Raw genomic sequence first — 20,414 nt, 5'->3', positions numbered from 1 at the left:
CATTCTCGCATCTCTGTCCCTCTCCTCTCCCTCACTCTCCCCGCTGCTGCTGCCCCCGTGGCCCGCTCCCCTTTTTCGTGCCATTCCCGTTCCCGCCTCCCAGCTTTCCTTTCCTCACTCCCTACTTAATGGCAGCCACTGCATGGCCATGCGCTGAAGGCATGCCTAAGGCAAGCCCGTCTGTGCCCGCCCGTGACCCGACTACGACCAGTGCCAGGACCCCTGGTCCTCTCGCCCTCCACCGCTGCACGCCAGCACCACTCATCGCTCTCAACCCGGGACAACTGTAAGCAGGCATCACCAAGCAACACCAAGGGGCCCTTCACCTGTCGCCACTGCAAATTCACCAGCCTCTGTCACTCAAGCCCACCCCCGAGGACCCACAAAGCAGAACACAACCTCAGATGTATCCTGACCAACACCCGCTACATCCACAGGCAGGCCATCGAACTCTGGAACCTCATCGATACCACATCTCCGGACGTCGCCTTCTTCACAGAAACTTAGCTGAACCACTCCTCGGCTCCAGACATCACCATCACCATCCCAGACGGCTACACGATCATCCACAAAGACAGCACAAACCGCCCCGGGGGAGGCATCGCCATCGTCCACAAAGAGTTCCTACGCCTCTCCACCAGCACCGAAGACTCCACAACCAACATGGAACTCCTCCACTTCAAGATTGGAACCAACCCGAACACCACTCTGTGGGGCACCCTCATCGACAGACCACCGGGTCCCCGCCTCCCCCTCTGCGACACCATCACTGACCTCGCCTCCACCCACGCTCTTTCTTCCAAGGGCTACATCCTCCTCGGGGACCTCAACTTCCACCTGGAGAACCCCAATGACAACAATTCCACGACGCTGCTCGAAAACCTCACCAACCTTGGATTCAAGCAACTCATCACCTCGCCCACCCACTCTGCCAGACACCCCCTCAACCCCATCTTCACCGCCAGCAACCACATCTCCATTAGCCACATCAATGGACCGACCACCACTGTATCCACTTTACCTCGCACCGACCAACTGACACCTCGCACACCTACCCCCCACAGGAATTGGAACAAGGTCACCAAGGACCAGCTACTCACTAGCCTCAATAACTCACCCCACAGACGTTCTCGACACTAACAAAGCTGCCCGGGACCTCATCAACTGGATCTCAGACTGGGCCAACACCTTAGCCCACATCAACAAACCCTCCAACAGACATCAACGAAAGCCAATTGGTTTACCCACACCCTCAAGGAGTCCAAACAAAACTGCAGATGCCTCAAAAGAAAATGGCGCACCAACAAGACCCCCGTCTACCACAAAGCCTTCAAAAAAGTCATAAACAAACAGCACCAACTCATCAGGACAACCAAGAGAAACACCTTCCAGGAACGCATCAACAACAACTCACACAACAGCAAAGAACTCTTCACAATCATCAGCGAACTGACCAACCCCAGAGCAAACTCCATAGATATCGTCCTCTCACAAGAACTCTGCAATAACCTCTCCACCTACTTCCACCGAAAGATAGCAGACATCTATGACAGCTTTCCGGCCCAGGACCTTCCCACGCCGACCACCAGCATATCCACCACCAAAGCTCTTTCAAGCCCCCACCCCCTACTCTTCTGGGCCCACATTTCTGACAAAGAAATACTCAACATCATGAACTCCATCCATTCCGGCTCTCCCTCTGATCCCTGCCTCCACCACATTTTCAACAAAGCAAGCAGCACCATCACACCCAAACTCCAGCACATAATCAACCGCTCCTTCGAAACCGCCACTTTCCCAGAAATCTAGAAACATGCCGAAATCAAGCCCTTACTGAAGAAACCCACTGCAGACCCAGAAGACCTCAGGAACTTCCGGCCCATCTCTCTACTCCCCTTCCCAGTTAAGGTAATCGAAAAGGCTGTCAACAGACAACTCACCAAACAAATCGAACTCAACAACATCATGGACCCCTCACAATCAGGCTTCTGGAGCAACCACAACACCGAGACCGCCCTTCTCGCCGCCACAGACGTTGTCTGCATCCTCCTCGACAGGGGTGAGACCGCTGCTCTCATCCCCCTCGACCTTTCTGCCGCCTTTGACACCATCTCCTACCGCATGCTACAGACTCATCTCATCTGAGACAAAGCACTAGAATGGATCACCTCCTTCTTCTCCGACAGGACCCGAAGTGTCTGCCTCTCCCCTTTCTACTCAGAGGCCACCAAGATCTTCTGCTGCATCCCGCAAGGCTCCTCTCTGAGCCCCATTCTCTTCAACCTCTTCATGGCCCCCCAAGCCACCATTACCAGACACCACGCACTCAACATAGTTTCATACGGCCACGACACTCAGCTAAACATCGCCCTCACCAATGACCCGCACACAGCCAAAACCAACTTCCACAAAGGAATTGGGCAGTCACCACCTGGATTAAGGGGAGCTGCCTCAAGCTTAACACTGAAAAAACAGAAGTCGTCATCATTGGCAACAACCCCTCAGCCTGGGACATCTCCTGGTGGCCCACTGCCCTCGTAAGTGCTCTGACCCCGACCGACCATGCTCGCAACCTCGGCTTCATCCTGGACTCAGCACTCTCGATGAACCGTCAAGTCAGCACAGTCTCCTCTGCCTGCTTCAACACCATGTGCATGCTTGGAAGATCTTCAAATGGATCCCAACCAAATCCAAAAGAACAGTCACCCATGCCCTCATCAGCAACCATCTAGAATACGGCAACGCAATCTATGCCGGAACAACCACCAAGGTACAGAATAGACTGCAACGCATCCAGAACGCATCTGCCCGTCTCATCATGAACACCGCCAAATACAGCCACAAGTCTGCTCTACTGAGAGACCTGCACAGGCTCCCAGTAGACAGGAGACTCACATTCAAGCTTTTCATGCATGCCTACAAAGCCCTGCACAACGCCAGACCAGAATACCACAACCAAAGACTCACCTTCTGCATGCCCACCAGACAGCTCCACTCCGTCGACCTCGCACTAGCGCCGCCCCACGCGTCCAGAAAGGTACAGCCAGAGGAAGATCCTTCTCTCACCACGCCGCCAAGACCAGGAAAGCCCATCCCATCCACCTCAGAAGATCTCCCACTCTATCATAATTCAGGGTGACTAGTCGGGCTTTACAAGTATTATGATTGATTGATTGAGTGTAAAATGGATGTGTTGGAGTTTAGAAATGCCCACAAACATACAAGTTTATGAGTACATAGAGTTAATTCAGACAGCGAGCTCTATGTTCCCTCATCACATTCTTTTAACTCTATTACTTCAGCTTCTGTTTTGGAATGTCTCCTCCTTGCTACCACTACGTATTGAATGTGACTGGGTCTGACAGGAAGTTGTAGCCGGAGAAGCCAGGATTATAAAATAAGTGAATACACACCTACATTTTCTTTTTGTTTGTAAGTACGTGAATGTGCCTGTCTCCGAGGTGAGGTCTCACCTCATGTGTTCAGACTATAACGAGTAAGTATATATACACAGTAATGACGATTACTAGTAAGTAGTCAGGATATTTCCATAGAAAGAAAGGGTCAAATAAGAATTTATGATTGGCCACAAACTCATTTGTGGACCTTCACATACGTATACTGCAAACCATGCCTTGATGCACACCCCCTACCCAGGATGCGGTTCTCTCCTGTGTTATTGCACATAGGTGGGATGTACAATTACATTGCAAAATGTGCTATTTATATATTTATAGCCAAATGTCTTATGGGTCATCTGCAGAACCACTGTTTCGACACTGAACAAGGAAATGTGCCACGTAAATTAACAGACAAATTAGATTTTTATGCACGTGGCCGAAGAACAAACTACGCAAAGTGGTGACATTTTTCATACATCTTTGTAACGTTTGCAAAAGATCTTTGCAACTATGCACAACCCTCTTTAAAAGAAATGGAACTCGTTGATTTTGAGGTGGATGGGGAAGAAATCAACTCAGAAAAGCATAAAAACGACTGCCCTTACTGCATAATCTGGGGCAACTCATTAGAAATAAAAAAGTAACATATGCTGCAAATAATTATTTATACTCTTTACAGATAAGACCTGAAAAAACAAAAGGAAGACTAGGACTCCGACGGTGAGTTCCCCACTTCTGTTAAAATATTGTATTTTGCGTGAACATCTGACACACACAGAACTGTTCCCTCTGGATTAAATTATAATTGTCTACCACGGTAAATCCAAACATCCACGTGTGTACTAATGAGTATGCCGATGTTTTGATAATAATTATACCTATTGATAAGTCGAACTCCTTCATTCTTTGTTTCAATACTTTGTTGAGGCTACAAAAAAAGAATTTGGAACTGAAAGACAGATCCTTTGCCCTTTTCTTTGGCACTGTGTCTACCATGCTAAGGCAAGTGTGAAGTGAAATCAATCTGCAAATATATTCTGGTGAAGAAACAGCTGGCACCTCTAAAACATAAAAAAAATATCTAAAAGTATTGCTCCAGGCAGCCCACACTTCTCTCCTGAAAGAACAATATCAGATTAACACAGATGTGAGGTTCCAGGCTGGCTAAAACGTTTGTGATCTGAATTCGGTCACGTGCCCTACTATCCACTAAGGTTCCCATCGTTTGGAACATTTATTAAGAGTCATATGTTGGGTTATTACAAACAGGCTCTATGTATCTTGTAGGTAAAACTGTCAACAAATGCATACATTTTGAAATCTAGTTAATGAACATTTGATGCAAAATAGCAAGCCTGCCAAAAAAGACACAACCAGGTAGTGTTATTTTTCATTATGGCTTTACGGGTGAATTTGAAGTCAAGGGCACCTGTAAGAAAATTGTGGCTCAGGGATAGCAATTACTGTGCGAGGAACACATCTTTGTATATCACAATATCTTATTTGCATCTCAAAGCATCTCAGCCTCCCACTCACCACCAAAGGTGCTCTGTGTCAAGCGAGATTGCCAAGTGTTGAAATTTGAAGCTGCATTCCAAATGCTCGGTATTTTCGATTCCTCTATTAAATATAGAATTCAAATGAAGCAACTTTATGTGACAGAGGGCATTCGCTATTATTGTAGTATAACTGGCAAAAAAGTAGTGTAAGATGCTCTTTGTCATTAGAAAAAACGCATGAACCAAATAACATCTTCAGACATCGGAGGGTGGAGAAAGAGCCTTAAGAACCACTATTAGCAGCAGATAAAACGAAACTTTGTTGGCCAAGAGGGAGAAGATGATACTAATGATGTTTATATCACCAACGGCTGGTTAAAACAGGACAATAATTGAGCTGGTTGAAGTTTAGTTGCAGAGTATGTGTGTGCAGTTTAAACTGCATTCCAACCTTGCAAGTGTACCCACTTTGCCAGGCCTAAACCATCCTTTTTATTGCATGTAAGTCACCACTAAGGTATGCCCTGGTTAGCCTCAAGGGCAGGGTGCAGTATATTTAAAACGTTGGACATGTACGTTTAACGTTAACATGTCTAGGTAGTAAAAAAACTCTTTCATTCATTTTTCGCTACTGCATGGACTATCTCTCCCATAGGCTAAAGTTGGGTTACCTTGGAACATCTTCTACGTGTAATTTCCGATTGGGAAAAAATAGAAAAATTGAGTTTGGTGTCTCTGGACTCAAAATTTAGAAATACATCTTTTGGAAAAGTTTTTTTTTTTAATTGCAGGTCTGAAAATGCCACTTTCAGAAAGACAGCATTTTCTTACTTGAACCATTCTGTGCCTTAGCCAGTCTCTGAACACACGTCTTGGTTTAGGTGATAACATTCTCTCCAGTCAGCCACAAACAAGAAGGGCTGGGTGTGAGAGGAGATATATTTGCATTCATCTGCATATGGATAGCCGTCCGAGGCAGAGAGAGGAAGAGGCAGTTCACACTTAAATCTTAATAGGCGATGTCATGCCCTCACTCAAAGGGCTGACTACCTCCTACTAGTAGTCTGGAGCCAGGGATGGGTTGAAATGGAACCTTGTGCACTTCAGATAATTTTTTTTAAGTTACCCATACATTAAAAGCCATTTTGGGTATAAGTACTGAGCCTCTGACACCTTAAACTCAGAACACTTCTGGACTGAGGACATTCTACCAGAAATAATGACCACAGTGTTGTCAGGAGGGACTTTGCTGTTTTGCTCTGCTGTGTTGACCTGCTGCCTGCTGCTTCTTGCCTTCGAGTGAAAGGACTGGAATTAACTCTCTACATTCTGCAATCTAAAGTTTCTCCAAGGGCCTGACTGAGCTTGTCTCCTATTTCAGAAGTCTAAGGGATATCAAGGACTTCACCTGCATATTGCTACCAGCACCTGGGATCCTGTGCTGTGAGTCCTGCTCTACCAAGTTGTGCCAGATCATGTCCTAGGATCTTGGAGGTGAGTGTGGTGCTGCAACTCATGAACTGACGCATTGAGACCAGCGTGTCATTTGGAGCAACGCATCCTGCTGCAGAAATGCTGCTGTGCTACCGTCTGCACCAAAACCATGGAGAGAAGTTGAAAACCTACACAATGTTCCAGCTCAAATGTTTCTGCAGAGATTTCAAGTGCTCTTTTGAAGGCCTTACTAAAATGGAAAGAGTAGCAGCAAAAGGTGCTGAGGGCCTGGCTAGCTGCCAGGAAAGTAACAGCACAATCAGAAAGGGGCAATGTTGTGGATGGCAAGTAGAATATGCATCTGAAGAGGTTGAACAGCACAGAACTGCCTGTAGGGCAACGAGCCAGCATCAATGGAGAGAGGGCCCCATCTAAAACAGGCAGCAGTGTTTCCTCCAGAGGCCAGTCCCCAGGGGAGCTGGAGGACAGACAGGAACCCAGGAGGCTCAAAATGGAGAATGACCGGGCAAAAGCTATGGAGGAAAATATATTGGTCATTTAGGAGAAGAGAATTCTTTAGGCTTATGAGTTGAGCATGAAGGAGCTGGACCTGAAAGCATAGAAGCCTGAATTCAGTGCAGATGATGGTAGCATATCTCCAGTGTCCTCTGACAGAAGAGTGCATATACCTTAGAGTTAGTTAGCTCACAATAAGGTAGGGGAGGATATAGATCTCTGGTTTGAGATCTTCAAGAGTGCTTTACAAATGCACAGGTTTCCTAAGGAGAATTGGGGATCCAGTTTGTGGAAACAGTTTCCAATGGAGGGGAGGGACACCTTACTAACCATACAGGGGGATGATAGGATGCAGTATTCTACCCTGAAGGAGGCCCTTATAAGGAAATATGGGTTGAGCCCGGAGATGTAAAGGCAGAAGACTAAGGAGAGTGTGAAGCTTCTTTCTCGGACCTGGGTAGATTATGTTGATTCTTTCTGCAAGGCACTGGATAGTTGGGTGACGGGCAATAATGTGACAGGCTATCAGAGACTGTACAATTTGATTGCACAACAACACATTTGTAGTCTTTGTTTTACAGAGCTGCACCAGCACTTGATTGATAGTAAGCTTTCTGACTCCAGGGAGTTTGCTGAGGAGGTGGATTGCTGAGTCAACACCAGGATCCACAAGAAAGCTTCTGGGAGAGATCCACCCAAGGGTGGGCAGGATTCCCAGCAGAAGAAGGAGGGAGGACAAAAATAAAAGTAAGGAGTTCTCTAAAGGCCCTTAAACTAATTCCCAGGTTCAGATTTCCCAATCCCTTACTGAAAATGCTTCCTATAAAGGTTTGGCAGCCAGGAAGGTATCCCTAAAACGTTTTGACTGTAGTCAGGAAGGGCACTTCAGAATGCTTCCCCATGTCCTAAGCAGACACAGCTCTCAATGTAGAGCAGTCACAGTGGATGGTGAGTGCAGCACTTGGGATAGAGTATGCCACAGCTAGTTGCGGGGAGACAGCTGAAATTACCCTACTGTCCAAGGGTGACAGAGAAATGGTACAGAGAACCCTCATGCCTGACAATACTAGGAATTATAGTAAGTGTGTTACCATTAATGGGTGTAGGGTGGAGGCTCTGAGAGACACAGGAGTCAGTATGACAAGTGTCCAGTGTCATGTAGTGTCTTCAGAGTAGGTAGTCCCTAATGTGGTCCACCAAGTTGTTACCATAGACAACTGTGAGAGCCAATGTATGTTGGCTCAGGTTCCCTTTGAATGGGGGGAGGGGCTGTCTAAGGTTCCTTGAGGGTAGCTGTGAGTCTGTCCATGCCTGTGGATTGTCCACTTGTCAATGACCTGGAGCACACAACCTGGAAGAATGTGGAGCTCAGGTCACTCTTAGAGATGTTAGGGATGCCTGATTGGGTGTGCCTGATCACACAGTCCATGGCAGCACGTGAGGATGGCCAGAAAGACCTGCTACATGGGGGACCCCCTGGAACCCACAGGGGAAGATGTGCCAGAACTGGAGAACCTGCCTGAACTGACCAATCTGCAGATGGAAGGGGTTCCCAGCAGGGAGGAGTTCTGCACAGCACAGAAGGAGTGCCCTTCTCTAGTGGGTCTTCAGCAGCAGGGCGAGGCACAGCCTTCTGGCAAGCACCTGATTTTTTGGGAGAAACCATACCCGGAAAGGCATGATAATGGGTCTACCCAAGCCCATGAGGTGTAGTGAAACATTGGCACGACGAGAATACCACTCTGTGTTGAGATTCAGCCTGCTCAAAAAGTGTAGGTGATTGCACCTGTGGAGCCCCATGCTTTGCAAGACTACTGGTCTGGCCCATTTGAATTGAAGGAGTGCAAGAGTGATGTCACCTTCCTTGTGGACATGCAGGCTCCTAGGATCCCTTTAAGGGTACTGCATGTGAACCATCTCAAGCCACTCTTTGAAAGGTCTGAGTTGACCATGCTCTTGGTCACTGAAGATGGGGTGAAAAAAGGAGAGTGAACCTCTCCCCATCCTCCTATCTTCCAAAGAGCAGACTGGGTCATTCGAGGGTGTAAGCCTCTCTCCTACTCTGACCCCAGACCAACAAAGAGACTGTCGCCAGTTGCTGGGACAGTGTGCATCTCTGCTCTCACTTACCCCAGGGGTCACCCATACGTGCACCCATGAGAGAGACAATGGGTATAGCTTGCCTGTCAAGCACAAAACAGGGTGTCTGACAGAGTGAGAGCTAGCATCAAGAAGGAGGTTGCCAAGATGATAGAGCTTGTGGTTATTGAGCACTCCAACAGTTCATGGTCCAGTCCAGTAGTTCTGGTCCCCATGGCTACCCCACCCAGTGTCACACCCGAACTCCAGTTCTGTGTAGACAATTAGGGCCTCAATGAGGTCACTAACCTTGATGCATACCTCATCCCTAGTGCTGGTGAGCTCATTGATCTCCTTGGAGCTGCCAAGTTCCTCAGCACATATGATTTAACGTCTGAGTACTGGCAAATTGCCTTGACCATGGGGGTAAAAGAGAGGTCAGTGATCTCAATCCCAGAAGGGCCCTCCTAGTTCTGTGTCATGCCTTTTTGGCTGATAAACACCCTTGCCGCCTTCCAGAGATTGGTCGATCGGGTCCTGGATGGGTTGGAGAAATTCAGTGGTACCAACCTTGACAAGATTGCAGTCTTTGGCTCATGTTGGGAGGTCCATTTGTGCCACCTCCAGAAAGTTCTGAGGGCCTTACAGAGTGCAGACCTAACTATCAATGCGAGTAAGTGCCAAATAGGGCAGGTGTTTGAAATGGCGTCTCTGGTTGGCAGTCGGTTTGCACCTTGTCCAAGTAGGCACTCTCACTCTAGTCAGGATAAGGGAGATACCCTCTCAGATAACCCCTGCTCACCCCTTGGTAGCTTGGCACGAGCAGTCAGGCTTATCTCATAAGCAATGTGTAAAGCATTTGCACATAATATACAGTAATATAGTGAAAACACCACAAAAGGACACCACCCCAGTTTTAGAGAAATAGCCAATATAAAACAAAATGAGAAAAATCCAACATACAGTAATAAAGATATGAAGTGTGCAAGAATTAACGTAAAAATACAGTTCCTTGAAGTCGATAGCTCTGTCTGGGGCTATAATGGCATTGTGAACAACAAACCAACAGTTCAGGCCGGCCACGGAATCGTGGGCCAGCTACAGTGTCAGGAAGACCCGCAAACAGTACCTTGGAATTTTAGAGCTTGGTGATCCTCGCAATGAAATCCGGAAAGCGGTGTTGCTAGAGTCGCAGGTGTCGTTCCAGAGGTCGGTGCAGGGGTCGTTGGGCCCTTGAAGTCACACATGTTGTAGATCGAACTCCTGGCTGATAAAGTCAAGAGTCCTGCTGTGGATGGAATCGGGGCTGCGGTGCGAAGTGGGATGAAGTGACGTGCAGTGCCCACAGGTCACGGTGCAGGCAGAAGCTCGGTGATAGCATCCAGTGGTGCCAGTGTGACCAGGGCTGCGGTGTGAAGTGGGGCAGTGTGACATGCAGTGTCACCAGTTCATGGTGTGGGCAGTGTCATCGTCGTTGCAGTCCCAAGTCGGCAATGTGGGACGGGACGGGCTCTCTGCGGCATCTACGGGTCATGGTGCAGACAGGGATGCCTGGTGACAGCACTGGAGTCGATGGTGCTGGCGTCGATGGACCATGGTGCTTCGTGTACCCCACGAGTGGTGTCCACAGGCCACGGTGCAGGCAGCGGTGCCGGTGTCAGCAGGAGTGGCATCGTCAGGGATGCCCACTGTGTGGTGTGAGCAAGGCGATGCTGGAGTGCAGGGCCCACAGGTCACGGTGCAAGTAGCGGCTTGGTGGTGGTGGCATCAGATGGCAGTGGCACCAGGGTTGCGGTGTGAAGCAGGGCGGTGCAGCTCTGTGTGGCATCGGCAGGTCACGATGCAGGCCAGCAGCGTCATTGGTGGCGTTGCAGTGATGATTGAAAGCACAAGAAACACAGTTCCCAGTGCTGTAGGCAGATGGAACTGAAGTCTTTGATACCCCTGAGACTTCCAACAGAAGGCAAGCTCTTCTCCAGGCCCTTGGAGAACTTTCTCAAGCAGGATACACAGCAAAGTTCACCCTGTGCTCTCTATTAAGACAGAAACAGCAACTGCTTGCCAACCCAGCAAAGCAACACAGCAAAGGGGCACTACTCCTCCTCCAGCTCATCAGCTCTTCTCCTTGCAGAGGTTCCTCTTGATTCCAGAAAAATTCTAAAAGTCTGGGATTTTGGGACCACTACTTATACCCCTTTATGCCTTTGAAGTAGGCAGATTTCAAAGGGAAGTCTCTGTTGTTGACAAGATCCTGCCTTGCCCAGGCCTGGCCCCAGACACACACCAGGGTATCGTAGACTTCCTTGCATGAGGGCAGGCACATCCCTTTCAAGTGTGCATCTTGCATCTTGCCACCAGCACCTGGACTCCTGTGCTGTGAGTCCTGCTCTGCCAAGTGGTGCCAAATCCTGTCCTGGGCCCTGGAAGTGAGTGTGGTGCTGGAGTACAAGAACTGACTCATCAATACGACACGTCACTTGGAACTGACACATCCTGTTGCAAAAACTGTGCTGTTGCTGCCTGCACTGAAGCTGTGGGTACCACTCACCAACTGCGCAAAGCAATGACCCTCATTTAAAACATGGCCCCAGCTGGCTGACCCATCACCAATGATTTGGAACCAGTACTCATTGCTTCTGAACATCGGCGCATCAATGACCTTGCCCGATCAAGAAATGATATATCGCCTGCAAGTGAAACGTATCCCATACTTGGATCAATGCAATGTCACTGAACATCCACAACCAAGGTACTGTCAGTGAGTGTATGTGACTCCTGTACCCGGCCGATGCTGCATCGTGGCCAGACTGAACTTTTGGATGTGTCTTGGTCCAGAGCAACCAAATAGCCCCATTTGGAGCTACTGTCTTCTAAGCACTGCATTTAGATTTAAACTTTGAAAATTCATAACGACTTGCGTGCGTTGGATTTTTGTCATTTTGCTCTTGTTTGACTCAGCTAAATATCGACTATTTTCCCTAAACTGGTGTTGAGTCCTTTAACTATTTTTAATCTTATGTATAATGAATTTGTACTTTTATGGCATTCTGCCGAATAAAGAAATTTGACTGACTGACTCAGCTAAATATCGACTATTTTTCCTAAACTGGTGTGGAGTCCTTTTGTGGTGTTTTCACTGTGTTACTGGGTGCGTGCACAAATACTTTACACATTGCGTCTTTAGCTTAGCCTGACTGCTCAGTGCAAAGCTTCCAAAGGGTGAGCACAGGTAAACATTTAGACCCTGATTTATACTTTTTAGTGCAAAACTGCACTAATGCCGTTTTGTACCAAAAGGTTTAGAACTAGCTTGCACCATGGCCCTCATTCTGACCCTGGCGGTCGGTGATAAAGCGGCGGCCAACCCGCCAACAGGCTGGCGGTCCAAAATATGCAATTCTGACCCTGGCGGGAACCGCCAACACAGCCCGCCGCATTAACACTCCGCCCGCCACGGCGGAACAAACAAACAGCGCGGCGGTCACCGCCAACAGCCAGGCGGCAGACAATGTACCGCCCACCCTATCACGACCCACCAATCCGCCACCTTTTCCGGGGCAGGAGCACCGCCGATAAAAACACGGCGGAAACAGACTACGAACGGGAAAACGCTCACCTCCACATACTCCACGCGAGATTCCGGCAGTATGGAACCCGAGTTACAGGTCATCCCCGCACTCCTATACCTGCTCCTGTACCAGGAGCACGCCCGGCGGCGCGGAAGACATCGGTGAGTACTGCACCTATGACACAGGGGAGGGAAAAGATTACCGGCACACACAAACCCACCCACACCCACTACAACACACACATCAATGCATTCCCACAGATCACTGTCACAACCCACAAACCCCCCCCTCCGAAATAATGCAAAGACCAAAAGAAGAGATCTTAAACGGGCAGATATATTGAAAAATGGACAGCAGTAATCCAAATAAATAAATAAACTATGTACAAAATATATACATCTACTATATGTAGTCCAACCACTGTCCGTGGACCACAGGGGTCCTGAGCAAAGGGGCAAGGCCCAGTCCCACGATCAGAAAGAAAAAAGGACAGGCACCTCAGGGGGAAGGGAAGGGGGGGCACCTCAGCCACTTGAGTACACGACGCCAGATCCACGAGGGGACTCCATGACCACTGGCCCATCCTGGGGAGAGCAAAGCCACAGTCCATACAGTCCATACAGTGGGTGGCCTGCCCACTGGGCCATCCTGGGGAGTGCAAAGCCACAGTCCATACAGTCCATACAGTGGGTGGCCTGCCCACTGGGCCATCCTGGGGAGTGCAAAGCCACAGTCCATACAGTCCATACAGTGGGTGGCCTGCCCACTGGGCCATCCTGGGGAGAGCAAAGCCACAGTCCATACAGTCCATACAGTGGGTGGCCTGCCCACTGGGCCATCCTGGGGAGTGCAAAGCCACAGTCCATACAGTCCATACAGTGGGTGGCCTGCCCACTGGGCCATCCTGGGGAGAGCAAAGCCACAGTCCATACAGTCCATACAGTGGGTGGCCTGCCCACTGGGCCATCCTGGGGAGAGCAAAGCCACAGTCCATACAGTCCATACAGTGGGTGGCCTGCCCACTGTGCCATCCTGGGGAGAGCAAAGCCACAGTCCATACAGTCCATACAGTGGGTGGCCTGCCCACTGTGCCATCCTGGGGAGAGCAGAGCCACAGTCCATACAGTCCATACAGTGGGTGGCCTGCCCACTGTGCCATCCTGGGGAGAGCAGAGCCACAGTCCATACAGTCCATACAGTGGGTGGCCTGCCCACTGGGCCATCCTGGGGAGAGCAAAGCCACAGTCCATACAGTCCATACAGTGGGTGGCCTGCCCACTGGGCCATCCTGGGGAGTGCAAAGCCACAGTCCAAACAGTCCATAACAGACTCCACTGCCACTGGAGGAGGCATGTTGGCCAGAGGACATCCTGCAGCCCTGCCCGAGACAGATCCTGCCCTGCCACGTCTGCCAAAGGGCCAGCGGTTCTTGCCTGGAAGGGCCCAGTTCAGCGGTTCTTGAGACGGCGGTCCCCAGCGGAGCGGTGCTGGAGACGGCGGGTCCCAGTTCAGCGGTTCTTGCCTTGAAGGGCCCAGTTCAGCGGTTCTTGCCTTGAAGGGCCCAGTTCAGCGGTTCTTGCCTTGAAGGGCCCAGTTCAGCAGTTCTTGAGACGGCGGGCCCCAGCGGAGCGGTGCTGGAGACGGCGGGGCCCAGTTCAGCGGTTCTTGCCTTGAAGGGCCCAGTTCAGCGGTTCTTGCCTTGAAGGGCCCAGTTCAGCGGTTCTTGCCTTGAAGGGCCCAGTTCAGCGGTTCTTGAGACGGCGGGCCCCAGCGGAGCGGTGCTGGAGACGGCGGGGCCCAGTTCAGCGGTTCTTGCCTGGAAGGGCCCAGTTCAGCGGTTCTTGAGACGGCGGTCCCCAGCGGAGCGGTGCTGGAGACGGCGGGGCCCAGTTCAGCGGTTCTTGCCTTGAAGGGCCCAGTTCAGCGGTTCTTGCCTTGAAGGGCCCAGTTCAGCGGTTCTTGCCTTGAAGGGCCCAGTTCAGCGGTTCTTGAGACGGTGGTCCCCAGCGGAGCGGTGCTGGAGACGGCGGGGCCCAGTTCAGCGGTTCTTGCCTTGAAGGGCCCAGTTCAGCGGTTCTTGCCTTGAAGGGCCCAGTTCAGCGGTTCTTGCCTTGAAGGGCCCAGTTCAGCGGTTCTTGCCTTGAAGGGCCCAGTTCAGCGGTTCTTGAGACGGTGGTCCCCAGCGGAGCGGTGCTGGAGACGGCGGGGCCCAGTTCAGCGGTTCTTGCCTTGAAGGGCCCAGTTCAGCGGTTCTTGCCTTGAAGGGCCCAGTTCAGCGGTTCTTGAGACGGCGGTCCCCAGCGGAGCGGTGCTGGAGAGGGCGGGGCCCAGTTCAGCGGTTCTTGCCTGGAAGGGCCCAGTTCAGCAATTCTTGCCTTGAAGGGCCCAGTTCAGCGGTTCTTGAGACGGCGGTCCCCAGCGGAGCGGTGCTGGAGACGGCGGCCATTCTATGGCCAACTGCTCATTGCCTGGTGGTGCCCTCCTGGGCAGCGGGGATGGTGCTCCTTCAATGCCCACCTGGGCTGTGGGTGGTGGGGCCCTCCTGGCCAGCTGGGCTGGGTCCTCCCTGGGCAGCGGCTATGGGGGTGGTGGGCTCTCCCTGGGCAGCTGTGACGGTTCCTCCCTGGGCAGCGGCTATGGGGGTTGCGGGCTCCTCCTGGGCAGCTGTGACGGGTCCTCCATGGGCAGCAGGCCTGCTGCCTGACTTCTCCGCCTTGCTGCCCTTGCCCTCCTTAGTCGGGAGTCTGTGGCCCTTTCCTCCCTTTGGAGCTGTGGCTGTTGACGGTGGCTGGCTAGTGTCCTGGGGGGATATAGAACCCGGGCTCCTGCGGCGGCCCTTCCGCCTTCTGCTCCTCTTCCCAGGGGGTGGGCTGGCTGTCCCCTTGCTGCTGGGCGAAGATCCAGACCTGCGGGCTGGTGGGCTCCAATACCCCTGCACCCTTGTCAAGGGGGCTGCACTGCTGGTGGTGGCTGAGGTGCTCTTCTTACCCCGACGAGAAGGAGGGGGGGGCTCAGGGTCAGGAAAGAAGGTAGCAGTAGAGAGATAGATTTTCCTGGGACAATGGATAGTGGTAGGTACAGTGGGTATGGGAGTGGAGGGAGAGGATGTGGTTGTAGGCGAGACAAGTTTGCTGTCTTTGGGTGCAGGAGCGGGAGGCTGTCGTGAGGTGGATGGCTGTTGGGTGGGTGGGTGGCTGCGTTTGTGTGGTGTGGAAGAGGGGGTGACAGACACAGTGGGAGAGGACACAGGGGACGTGTAAATGGCAGTGGGGTGGTGACTGCACGTGTGCGGACTGTACTGGAGGGTGTGCTGGTGATGGAAACACTGGCTGATGGTGAGGTGAATGAAGGTGTGAGTGTAGACGTCACAGGGAGGGAGGAGGGAGACGAGGAGGTGGGGGTCACAGAGGTGGTAGTGACTGTTGGCATGTCTGCATCGGAATGTTGCTTGTGTGAATGTCTGCGTGATCTGTGGTGCTTATGTTTGGATGAGCTGCTCTTGGGTGTTGAGGTGTGTGCAGGCTGGTCTGATGATGTGGGTGGGACAGGCAGAGGAACAGGAGACTGGGAGGAGGGAGTTAGTAGAGGGAGGCAGGAGACAGGGACAATGGCTGCCGTCAGTGCTGAGGCCAGAGCCTGGAACGATCGCTGATGGGCAGCCTGACCCGAATGAATGCCCTCCAGGTACGCATTGCTGCGATGAACCTCCCTCTCCACCCCCTGGATGGCATTCAAAAGGGTAGTCTGCCCAACAATGAGCATTCGGAGGAGGTCAATGACCTCCTCACTGAGGGCAGCGGGGGTAACAGGGGCAGGGCCTGAGGTGCCTGGGGCGAAGGAGATGCCCGGCTTCCTGGCAGAGCGGGCACGGGGCGAACGCTGAGGGGCTGCTGGGAGGGCGGAGATGGTGCGCTGGGTGGCGGCTGTACCTGTAATGGCGGGGGGCACGGATGGTGCCACCCCCGCAAGGGAGCTCCCTTCCGAGGACGTGTCCGTGTCGCTGCAGGGTCCAGTCGTCCCCGTTGTGGAGCTCCCCTCGCCCTCCATCTCACTGGTCCAGTCAGACTCTGTGGCATGGCCCTCCTGGGCCATGTGAGATGCAGCTCCCTCCTGCCCCGATGCCACTTCTCCTCCGCCTGATGATGCTGATGCACACAAGCACAGAAAGACAAACAAAAAGGGGGGGGGAGAGAGAAATAAAGAGATTTTGAGTACATGGATCACCGGTACAGTTAGCGGACATGACAGACAAAGATGCCCCCTGCACTAAGTTGCGCACTTGGGGTCCCCTACGCATTCCGTGGAACATGCCCTACACGCCTAGAGTTGACAACTGCACCCATGGATGACACGGGCCAGGGATGGCTGTACTGGCACACTACTGAGGGTGGTGGCTGGGGACACAGGGGCTTACGGGGGTGCCCAGCCTACAGATATCGCCCTGGCCTAGGGGGACCCACAGCCCTCCTCCCCCACCCAGACACCTCCACTGCGCGACAACAGAGTAGATTATGCTTGTACTCACCCCCTTGTGTCTGCTGTGCTGCCCTCACGCGCCCATCCAAATCAGGGTAGGCCACCGCCAGGATCCGGAACATCAGGGGGGTCAGTTGACGGCAGGCACCCCGCCTACGTTGGGAGGCCATCCCCAGCAGAGACTCGGCGGTCTTCTTGGTCCCGCGGCGGATGTCCTCCCACCTCTTGCGGCAGTGGGTGCCCCGTCGATGGTGGACCCCCAGGGTCCGGACTTCCTTGGCGATGGCACGCCAAATCCCGATCTTCTCATGGGCGCGGACCTATGTGACACGTACAGGGAGGGAGAAATACCACGTTCAAGTTTGTCTGCATTTTCGTTGCCAGGGGCCCAATGCCCCCCATCCCCGCCAGGCCCTCCGCCATGCCCCCCGCCAGGCCCAACATGCCCCCCATCCCCGCCAAGCCCCCCGCCAGGCCCCCCGCCAGGCCCAACATGCCCCCCATCCCCGCCAGGCCCCCCGCCAGGCCCCCCGCCAGGCCCCCCGCCAGGCCCAACATGCCCCCCATCCCCGCCAGGCCCCCCGCCATGCCCCCCGCCAGGCCCAACATGCCCCCCATCCCCGCCAGGCCCCCCCGCCAGGCCCAACATGCCCCCCATCCCCGCCAGGCCCCCCGCCAGGCCCCCGCCAGGCCCAACATGCCCCCCATCCCCACCAGGCCCCCCGCCAGGCCCCCCGCCAGGCCCAACAGGCCCCCCATCCCCGCCAGGCCCCCCGCCATGCCCCCGCCAGGCCCAACATGCCCCCCATCCCCGCCAGGCCCCCCGCCAGGCCCCCCCGCCAGGCCCAACATGCCCCCCATCCCCGCCAGGCCCCCCGCCAGGCCCCCCGCCAGGCCCCCCGCCAGGCCCAACATGCCCCCCATCCCCGCCAGGCCCCCCGCCAGGCCCAACATGACCCCATCCCCGCCAGGCCCCCCGCCAGGCCCCCAAGCCAGCCAGTGGCCCCAAATCCATATTGAATTAAACTCACTTGTTGGTCTGGAGGAACGTAGAGTAGCGCATACTGGGGGAGGACCCCATCCACAAGTTTCTCCAACTCTTCTCCAGTGAAGGCAGGGGCCCTTTCCCCAGGCGCAGCAGCCATTGTCCCTTCCAGACCGAGGTCACAGCAACACTTGCAGTATAGGTCCTCTCCTGTGAAAGTTCAAGTCGCGAGTGAATAAGTAGATAGAAAATGGTGGTCACGCCCGCGGCGGTGCGTACCACGGTGGTGCGTACCGCCACCGCCGGCGCCCTTCGCCATTGGCTCCTGAAACCCATAGGCTTCAATGTTAACCAATGCGGCTTCGCGCCGCGGTCTTCGACCGCCGACCGCCGCGGTGTGCCACGCCAGCGCATTGACCTCACATCCCATTGTCACACTTCACAGGTCAGGCAGCCGCCATTTCGAGGGTCCACATGGCTCAATTTCAACTGCGTCACACAGGCCTAGGCCTTGCACAGCCACTCAGACACGCCATTCACTGCATAGAGAATCGTTTACTGTGCAAGCTGTGAGTACGTACCTGTGGGTTGCTTGACTGTGTGCTCCATGTTCTCCTTCCTAGGCACCGTCCGCTGGGTTTGGCGAGGAGACGGATGAATCCTCCCGTGTACAGGCCGCTGGTGGACCTGTCGACAATGGAAGCACGCCACATTATCCTGACCTACCGGCTTGACCGTGCCACTATACATGAACTGTGTGCCCAGCTGGAGCCCGACCTGATGTCCCCCATCCGCCAACCCACAGGGATTCCCCCTCTGGTGCAGGTCCTGTCAGTACTCCATTTCTTGGCAAGTGGGTCATTTCAGACAACAGTGGGAATTGCTTCTGGGATGTCTCAGCCCATGTTTTCGAAGGTGTTATCCAGAGTGTTGTCGGCCCTGATGAAATACATGAGGAGCTACATCCTTTTCCCTGAGGTGGGCGAATTGGCTGCAGTGAAGGGTGATTTCTATGCCCTAGGACATATTCCCAACGTCATTGGTGCCATTGATGGGACCCATGTGGCTTTGGTTCCCCCAAGAGACAGGGAGCAGGTGTACAGGAACAGAAAAAGTTACCATTCCATGAACATCCAGGTGGTGCGTTTGGCTGACCAGTACATCTCGCATGTAAATGCCAAATTCCCTGGGTCAGAGCATGACGCCTACATCCTAAGGAATAGCAGCATCCCTTACGTGATAGAACAGCTAGAGAGACACCGTGTATGGCTATTAGGGGACTCTGGGTACCCCAACCTGTCGTGGCTACTGACCCCAGTAAGGAATCCCCGGACCAGGGCAGAGGAACGGTACAATGAGGCCCATGGGCGTACTAGGAGGGTGATCGAACGCACCTTCGGCCTCCTAAAGGCCAGGTTTCGGTGCCTGCATATGACAGGTGGATCCCTAATGTACTCACCTAAGAAGGTGTGTCACATCATCGTGGCCTGCTGCATGCTTCACAACCTGGCTTTGCGCTGCCAGGTGCCTTTCCTGCAGGAGGATGGTCCAGATGGTGGTGTTGTGGCAGCTGTGGAACCTGTGGAGAGTGAAGAGGAGGAAGACGACGGGGATGAAACAGACAACAGGGACAGAATCATTGCACAGTACTTCCAATAGGACACAGGTAACAATTCAAACATAATTTAGTAAATGTAAACTACTCTCCTGCATCTCTGCTGCCTGTCTATTTGCCCCAGTGTATGATGACTGAGTTGGGGCTTTTCCCTCCCTATTTCAGATCTGGGGTCCCCACTACGAGTCCTGTGCTTCGTTTCCCCATGGACTACAGCTTTGTGGCAGCTGTTTGTTGACTTCACTATGTACAAGGACATATTTGCACTGTCATGTCAATTACAATATTTTGAATTCACAGCCAGACTCCAGATAGTTTTGTGCAAAATAGGTGTTTATTTCAGTGCTCAAAATGGGATGGGTGGTTTCAAGTGGGTGGGGGCTATGGTGAAGGAATGTCCATGGCAGAGTCCAGAGTAACAGTCACACAGGTGCATTGTCCATAGGCCTGTGGAGAGATGGAGCATGGGCAGTTCAAGGATGGACAGGGTGACAATGTGGGACAGTGGGATGACATCAGGTGGTATCCTTTGCTGGCGGGGGTCTTGACATCCTACTCTGTCTTCTTGCGAGATCTCAGGGGCCTCTTGCGGGGTGGTTCTTCTCCTGCAGGAGGTGGGGGTCTGGTGGGCTGCTGTTGTGCGGGGGCCTCCTGTCCACTAGCGCCGGCGGAGGTGGTTGGCTGTTCTTGGTCCAGGCTAGTGTCAGGGGCCCTTTGTTGTTGTTGAGTGTCCGTCCTGGTGTTGATGAGTTCCTGCAGCAGCCCTACCATGGTAACCAGGGTGGAGGTGAGGGCTCTGATGTCCTCCCTGTACCCCCGATAGTGTTCCTCCTGCAGTAC

The sequence above is a fragment of the Pleurodeles waltl genome, chromosome 1_2 (assembly GCF_031143425.1).
Source record: "Pleurodeles waltl isolate 20211129_DDA chromosome 1_2, aPleWal1.hap1.20221129, whole genome shotgun sequence".
Lineage (NCBI taxonomy): Eukaryota > Metazoa > Chordata > Amphibia > Caudata > Salamandridae > Pleurodeles > Pleurodeles waltl.
Note: the sequence above shows the minus strand (reverse complement) of the source record.